General features: G+C 41.7%; 1 long non-coding RNA gene across 1 annotated transcript; it reads right to left on the reverse strand.

The window, feature by feature from the left end:
* Positions 1 to 7,943: 7,943 nt before the first annotated feature.
* LOC133107647 (uncharacterized) lies at positions 7,944 to 8,796 on the reverse strand. The gene is made up of 4 exons (XR_009704606.1): positions 8,755 to 8,796; positions 8,621 to 8,676; positions 8,388 to 8,495; positions 7,944 to 8,082 (listed from the first exon to the last, which is right to left on the reverse strand). It is a non-coding gene; the product is annotated as an uncharacterized LOC133107647 (long non-coding RNA).
* Positions 8,797 to 9,213: the final 417 nt, after the last annotated feature.

Here is a 9,213-nt window from a genome sequence, read left to right on the forward strand (position 1 = left end):
GGTCAGATACAGTATGTATCAATGTTTGAGTGTGATGGATGCTGTCAACAACCCATATTTTTCATCATTGCATCCATTATACCCGTCTAAATCCTTTGTGCTATAACTGCCTACATCCATTGAGTCTGCCCTGAAATGTTGTGCAGTGCAGACATGCAGCAATGTTGACTCAATTTTCATTTCATAGTGCCAGAGAAACGATGTCTAGCAAAGTGGCTAAATTCATTGGCTACCTGTATAAATACAACAGACACATGAATAAATTAAGTGCCACGATGTATCTTTGCTAAGCATTCACTGCTGAGAATGCCAGCTTAAATCAGCCTTAACTGGACAAGCTGGTATCAGCAGTGTATTTCTTCACCAGCTGACCAGCTTACATACGTATGTATTTAGCTAGTTTGACCACCAGCTCACTCGACCAGCTTTGACCTGCTTTGTCCAGCTAGAAACCAGCCTCAGATGAGCTAAGTGTCAAAATTTAGATTCCAAAATGGTCTTAGCTGGAATTGTCAGCATGGTTGAAAGTTTGTGAAAATTGCTTAGCTTTTTGAATTCCTCAAATTACCCAACCTTATTTTAATCATCGATGGAGTATCTTCTACAGGTTCATAATTAGATCTTGCACCAATGAAAATGACATGCCAGTTCTTCTGTCATTTCTATTTTCTATACAGAATCATAATCATAGAAAGCATCCCCTGATTAAAACATTATTTCTCTTGTCATGATTGCATGATACCAGTTTGCATACAATTAGATTTTTTTATTTTTATGTTGGGGTTACTATTTTCTTCTGCACATTTTGATGATCAGTCCAGGTAATACTGCAAAACAAAAGGTAATTTCACGTAAGGTTAGGCCACGGGGGTGTGGTATAATTCCTCTTTATCATTATTCAACCAGTCAACAGCATTTTATCAGTGTTTGCCCTGGGTTTGGGACATGATAAAGCTTCCACGTTTACACGTTGGCCACTATCCTAATGTGGCACATAAACTACACGGCTCACTGCTGTGAAATGAATGATGCTTCAGTGTGAAAGCATGCGTGTTTTATCCTCTGCTGATTGAACAACAGTCTGACCTTCACACAGCTTTGGGTGAGAACTCTAACTCCAAGAGAGCATAGCTCTAAATGTGGACAATAAAAGTCCACTACTACTCATTGTATTTCAATGAATATCAGCCTATGCCACACACAGGATTTGTATTTAAAAATATATTTGTAAAAATCCAGCTTAAAATGATAATTTTTTTAAATAAACACAGAACAGACAGGCAGATGATATGTACAGTAAAGGGAGATTACTTGCATTAAAGCTTGCCATCAGCATCTGTCTCAGCGGCAATCTCTTCAACTGTTTGAGTGGTAGCACACTAAATGTGTGTGTGTGTGTGTGTGTGTGTGTGTGAGAAAGAGTGTGTGTGTGACAGAGAGAATGTGTGGGTGTGTGAGTGGGTGAGAGTGTATGTGTGTGTGAGAGAGTAAGTGTGTGTGTGAGAGAGAGAGTGCGTCTGTGTGAGAGAGAGTAAGTGTGTGTGAGAGAGAGTGCGTGTGTGTTTGAGAGAGTGTGTGTGTGAGAGAGAGAGCGAGAGAGAGCGAGAGAGAATGTGTGTGTGTGTGTGTGTGTGTGTGTGGGTGTATGCGTTTGCTTCCATTGTTCAGACCTGCACCAAGTCATAAAGCATCTCAGAGTTTGAGTACTGATCTGGGGTCAGTTTGGCTTCTTAGTTCTTAATGGATAAGGTGAGGATAAGTGGGCAGTGGACATCTGATCCTACTGACCAGTACACAGCAGAGTGAATTCACATTATTTATCTATTTAACCCTTTTAGATATCAGTATTTAATCCATTGTCAAATCCCACAAGTCTAAACCACTCTGTTAATATGATAATTTGTTCAGCTGCACCAGACTCATCACGTCTGATTTCTCAGCAGTTAATTACAGCCAATTTCCTTGTCACACATACAACAAGAGTAACTGCTGTATACACATATGTAGCCTCTTTTTACAAAAAATATAGCCATTTTATTTTGTAAACCTGGTTATTCCATGGATGATGGATGGTAATGCATAATTCCAGTTCCTTCAGATTTCCACTAAATATGGCACAGTTTTATGATGGTGCTTTAGCTTCTGAAGGATGATAAATTATTCCCTTTCTTTCTAAGGATCCTACTGTTTCAGCAGTGTTTGATATGAATTGATTGTAGATGGCAAAGCCATCAAGTGTTTGACAAAATGTTAAATACTTAACAAGATTTTCCCTGTTTCCCATTATAGGCATACCTATGCATGATTTCTTTCCTTGTTTTGCTCCTGTGTTTACACACACAAAAAAACGTATACACACGCATTATCAAGCCCGCCTACACCACCAAGATCATTCTGGCTCATGTTCTGGCTAACCATTGGCAGCTTTTTAGCTAGCTTCATAGCAGACTTCCATGCTGTGATGAGCTAAGAAAACCACTGTCTAATATGATGCATAAAACATCTGCATTAGTAGTCGCTTTACACACAAACCATTTCGCTAGCTATTTAAATAGACAGTACTCATGTTAGTATTTAGTTATAGTTAGTAGCTAGTCTATAGCTAACCAGCTCAAACCACTGCTGCCAACACCAGTGGAGTTCAGTTTGCGCTAGCCTGCCTGGAAAGAGATCAATTATATTACATAAGCAAGCCTAATCACAAATGCATCAATTCATCGTCGCTTTTATTTTTTATCAGACACCTGAAGTCTTCTGAAAGTCTGGGAGTCTTTAGGATTTAGGCATGAGCTCCCTGCCCAGGAGAGGAAATAAGCTGGTAGAATCTCCCAAAAATATAAGCAGTAGTACTGTGCAGTGGGACCCAGCTATCATAGCCAGCCAACTGATGTACAAAACTGAATTTATTTAGCTTATAAGGTGGCAGCTAATTAATGTTACCAAACGCTGGCCAGCCACTTTAATGGTTTAATGGTTAGCCAGCAAGCCTAATATCTCGCAAATCCAGCTCACCACGGCACCAGCCAATCCATATACGTCTCCTCTTTCCCTCCTTCTATAGAGCGTATGGGTTCAGAGTATTTGACACATGCTTTTCAGATACAGCACAGAAATATAAAAGACCCACACCCAGAAGCTTGAGGAGTTTTTAGAATAACTAACACAAGAATTCATGCAAGGCATTGGGCAGAAGTGAACACAGACACAGGTTGCCTGGGTTTCATAGTAATGACTGAGCATGTTTGTTTTATAACATTTTCAAGGTGAAATCCTGCATAGTATGCCTTGTGTCAGGAATGCTGCAACACAATAGTTTTTACATATAGAATCAGATACGGTATTTCAGCTATGAACTCAATTCTCTTTTGCAGTTTTGAATCTGGGGAGTTGTAGGGAATGCAGATGTACATAGGGGAATGATAAGGTGGCTGAATATACTGCATTGACCCTGACACCAGACCAGGTAAAACGCTTTTTGTCCAGGAAAATTCACAACGTGCAGCCGAATGTCCTTCCGCTTCCTACAAGAATGCATGCGCATCTCCCCACATGAACTCATGGCACCCAGCGGATTATACGTGGGCCTTCTCGTCCGCATGGAGTGGCATTCACGCGGGCGGCGGGAGAGGAGGGCTTTTCACGCGGCGGGGGAAAGCTGATTGAAGGTGAAATGAAGTATTAGAGGATGCAGAGTATATTTAAAGAACCCAATAAATCCCCCCAACCGGGTGAAAGGCGGTTTTACGGTCATCTCCGTGGTGATTGACAGCTCAGAGCTGATGGATGGCGGGCCTTCATTTTATTTTATGTGAGGACCGCTTGCATCTGTGACGCAAAAAGAAAGCAAAAATAGATCCCACTCCAGTTTCTGTGTTACAGGTGTTAAATCAGTGCTGCCAGCTGTCTTGTCCGAGTGATGCAGTGGATCTCAGTGTAATGGCTGCCCTTGTGGCCTGGTACTAAATCCTGACCACACCATTTTATTAACTGTTACATTCTGGGTTTTAACAGGTTTTCGCACCTTAAAGCCTACATCTACGTCAAAGAGCCGACTCGATACGAGATGAGATTGGGACGAGATGGGATAGTTTTAGAACGTTTTTTGGAGAAACTGTACTGTCCTGTTTTAGAATGTCCGCTCTTGTCGGCTAGCGTTTCCTAAACTGACCATGTCAAGTCTCGTCTCAAGTTGACTGTTTGTTATGGACTGGTTTCAGAACATAGGGCTACGCTGGACATTTCATTGAAACAGTTCTGCTTAAGGACTATACTCAGGCAGCATACCAACTGAGGACTGAACTCACATCCCTTGATTGAGAAACCCTGTTCCCTAAACCCAATACCACACCATCAATGTCCAGCAGACCTGGGTCAAATATGTAGTTTTACACTTAACTGAGCTTGTCTGATGTGTCAGAACCTATAAAATACTGTAAAGAAGTGCATCCTCTTGGTTGGTAAAAAACAGATTTTTGAAAAAAGTACAAATTATGTCCATGGTTAATTACTTTTCATTTTCATTAAATTTCATTAGCAGATGTTCCATAACAACTTCACAAATGAATTGTCCTCTTTGTGGGAAATATAATAAACATGTTTGTGCACATTGTTCTTCAGCCAAATGCATGTGATGCTATATTGTTTCATTGTCTCTGTCCAGGGGCCTGTTTCATGAAGCAGGATTTCTGAGTAGTGGGATAACGGCACTGGTATTTCAGTCCATGTTCCAGCTTTGTGAGGGTCCCAAGCTGTACTCAGAGCAGTTATCCGCCTAACTCCACAATGCTGCTCCGTCAATCCGATTATGAAAGCCGAAATATTGTTCTGCAAAATGAAGATGAAAGCCTAAAACAGCCCAAAATGAACATTTTTATATAAACATTGATTTATGTGAAATTGGCCATTGTGACTGATAATGATAGAACAGGTCACATATGACTAAGAACAGGAATAAGTTGGCACAAAATCCTGAAACAGACGAGCCCTTGTTGTGCACCCCTACATAACAAAATTTGATTCATTTGATATTTATTCCAAACGTGGGTGTTGCAATGGTTTGTGTATCATAAGGTTTGTTGGCAAACTGTAATCAAATGAAAAGCAACCAAGTAAGTAACCAGTTTCATGTGATTAAGATTTATTATATTTTTATTATATTAGGTGAAACATTTATTACTACATTTGTATCACAGCAGCTAAATGAAAAGCAGAGCATATATTAGCTTTGAAATAAAGTGAAAGCCCTAGAGAAATACTTCATGAGGACATAACTCCCACATCTGCATGTGCAACTTCCCACTGTTGTTTGTTGCTATGCAATACCGCAATGGTTTTGTCAAGATGAGGTTCATTGAGATTCGGAGTAATTAAAATGTTGAACGCAATGTTGGTTTTGTTGGGCATCGGCCTTTCGAAAGGAGAGGCGGTTCACTGTCAAGGTCTGTTGCTCCCAGTCTCCAGGTGAGGGGACTAAGAACTGCAGTGGCCTCAAACTTAATACAGTGACCGCACGAGCTGAATCCGCCATCAGGCAGGGGGCCCGTTGCCACAAAGTGACAGGGACACAGTGTGCACAACCCAACACCATCTGACACCACATTAAAACAGCCATAAGGGCCAACTATGGTGCTGACAAGAGAAAAGTCGTCCGAAATGCCTCTCCCACTACTCCCATTTAATCAAGGCCCAGCAGCGCCCCGCCCTCCTCTCCCCCTATCTCCCGAGACTTAATAAATGTTGCTGCCAGGTTTCATAAATGGAGGATCAATTGTAATTGATTCTGTAGTCCTGTACATTTATTAAAGTGACACCCAGTTATACGTTTGGCGGTTTGCTCCCATTCACCCCCGTGGCCTCGAACCCCAGAGAGAGGGTCCAACGTGCGGCTGACTAACCGCATGCCACCGCAGAATGCCATTAACACACCGCGAAGGTCGGGACGCGACAAGGTGGTCCTGACCCTCAAAGAAGTAACAGTTCAGCTCTCTCTCGTCCTGCCTGCCCACACCCCCAAAGGCGTCCGTAACCATGGTGACGCTCCTCAGTTGGGTAACAGAACCCCCCCCCCCCCTTTAAGAGCAGTGCGGGTGAGAATGTGGGCTTGTTTCGTTCGACTGGCCCATGGTAGATAGCAGAGACCCAAGACTGATGGAGTGACGTTTTCAGCGAGCTCCTCCTGTGTTTCTGGTTGTGGTTGATGAGTAGGCCCCTCTGGCCTAGGAGCTCCAGTGACAACGAATGACTTGCATGTGAGCAAAGAGGTCTTCCATACTACTCTGCACCTGCCTTGTGTAGACACGTGTTTTATACTTTATATAAAGGAGTTTTGGAAATAGTCGCATTGTGAATCTTCTACAAGCAAGTGTACATTGTTTAACTACACTTGGGCCTGTTTTTGTTTTTTTTCTGGCTGGCTTGCTTTTGGTAGAACAATGGGTCAGAATGCATTACGGGAAAACCTTGTTGGCTTAAGGGGATGACCATGTTTGCCGTAAGCTTTCATCGCCTCTTCCATTCAGAAAAATGCATTTCTATGGAGCACATTTATACTCGGAGTCTGTAATTACTTCCCGTTAGATTGCCTTCATCTCCAGTTTTTAATTATCAGCCTTTTCGTGGGATGACCGCCGGGTACATCGTGATTCACTGCAGATTCCAGATTGCCACGGACAATCTGCAGAATGCTGGGAATTAATGGGAACAATAAAATTGATGAAAACATAAATGATTGAAAACACAATGAAGCCAATCGAGAGTACAGGCTATTATCTCCGTCGTCTTGACCATGTAATTAAGGAACTCTTTGTGGATGTAAGATTCATAATACGAGATGATATTCTATGCATTGCTGATAATCTAATGTTAGTGCTCCGTAGTCGGGGTTTCCACCCATTGTAAACAAGTAGCTACACTACATGATAAAACAAGATTACTCTAATATTAACAATATTCAAGGTGCGACGGGGACACAGTACAATTTGAATTGTTCAGAAGAGAATTATGTCCCATTTATTGGAGCCTTCAAAGAAATTGAAACATCTTTTGCACAATTTAGCCTGTCAACACAGGCAAATAAGAGTTAGATTTAACATTTACTGGGAGAGTGGTAAAGATGATTTGTATGCACTGCATGTACGATTACAACGGCAACAAAAACAAGCTGATTTAGGTTACTGATCCCTTCATTTGCAATAGATTCGTACCCTGATTGGAAAAATTGTAGCAACATTTTCTGTGTATAGCCCTACACAAAACAGCAGTACACCTCCTTAATAAGAAATACATAGCTCATTTACGAGCAGTGCATGTATGTTGGATTATGCCACTACATATTCAGTGAGTTACATTACCATGACATACAGTGCCATGTGACACATACCTAATGCGGTAGCTATTGACATACAACATTATGAATGCCAAAGTAGTGCCTTTAAAGATGCCCTGTCGTGTTCATGGGGGAGTAAAAATAGCTCTTGATAAATACTCAATGCTCAACCAAAAACTTTCATCTTTGAAATTTATTGTGGTCCTACTCTACCTGCACCCTTAGACAGAAGTGAAATGAACATGTTTGGATGTTTATATTATCTATACCTTATTTGGGGACATATAGTAGCTTTATAAATGTACAATACGATTATAATATAAAGTATCATTAGTTATATCGTATCACTACATTAGGAATTTCCTCATGGAAACACTACTTTTAACACACAAAGCCAAATTAAAATCAATGATGTGTCACCTGGCATAACACCACTCGATTACACCACCTTGGGAATTACGTCCAAGGAAATAGTTCAAGAATCGAGGATTGGTGCTCAATCCCCACATAAGTATATTCAAGTAAATGAACAAGCAGAGACATGAATCCAATGATAAAAACCAGAGTTTATTCGTTACAATCCAAAGAAACACAGTAGAAAACCCACAAGATCCCCAAAGGTATAACATTAGCCGGTAGGTCTTCCCCGCTACTGGGTGCGTGCGGGTACAGGTCCGTGGAGGGTGGAGGACTTACCGGAAGTGGAACCGAAAGGTCACTCACTCGTGAAGGTGCCAGCAGACATACACGCACGCGCACTGTAAATCAGTGAGATACGGACACTGTGAATCGATATTCCACTTCTACACACTCGCTATAACATGCTGTGAAAATAACGGCACCACTTCAGACGGCGCCATAGCGACCTCCACACCACACCAGATCCCAAACCAGATCCCAAACCACGCACTGCAACGTAAACAGTAAGTCGCCACAAAGCCCCAACTCGATCAACAGTTGGTTTGTCAGTAGTAATATTAAAAATACAAATAAATACGGAACTCCAGGGAAAAGGTGGGTCCAACACAGTTTAAAAACACCAATGCTCCACGTAGCCAGTTACCTGCTTATTAGTAGAACTGGAGCCCCGCTATCCACGTTCCTTAGCTCTTTTATGAGCCTACGCGATAAACGCGAATTACTAATGTCGGCAAAACAGCAGAGCAATGTCCTATAATAGCAGAAAGTATTCGTCAGTGCACATGCAGTGTGGCGTTCTTGTAACGCAATATTGTAGTGCATTTTAACCATGACATTACCTCAGAAGCTAAGCGATTAAAAGATTAGAATACATACCTCAATAGGCTATGCACGTGCAGAGCCTCAAGCTCCACCACTTCGTCAATGGCGACCTACAATAACAATCAATTTTCATTAGGTTTACATGGAACATTACGTGGCTGCAAGTAACAGAGCAAACTGCAACATACCTTGAAGCCAGACAGAACCTGCACACAAGCAAGAACAAGAACAGGTAAGGCATTTCCTTGTACCTAGTGGTTGCCCCCAGAAATTATTAATACGCGCGTCAGCAAACCAGATACCGGAATGCACATTAGCCTAGCCTACTCGCTAGTTAGGGTGTTTAGTAATCGGTAACTTGTAACCCGTTACATCAGCAACAAACTGGTTCAGTATTTGTTAGCTTGTCCTCACATAACAACCCGCAGTGTAAATTCAGGAAGGCACAGACAAATAAAATAAATAATGTCCATCCACTATCTCTGTTCAACCCCCAGGTCAGGATTGTACAGGTAAACTGAAGGGGACCACAGGTGTCCAGAGGGTGTAAGGTCACACATACTGTGCAGTCCACAAATATCATTTTGGTCATTTACACTCTGTACTGTAACGCACTGGATTTGAAATGGGCAAAAGGGCAGAATTTC

This window comes from Conger conger, chromosome 13 (assembly GCF_963514075.1).
Source record: "Conger conger chromosome 13, fConCon1.1, whole genome shotgun sequence".
Classification (NCBI taxonomy): domain Eukaryota; kingdom Metazoa; phylum Chordata; class Actinopteri; order Anguilliformes; family Congridae; genus Conger; species Conger conger.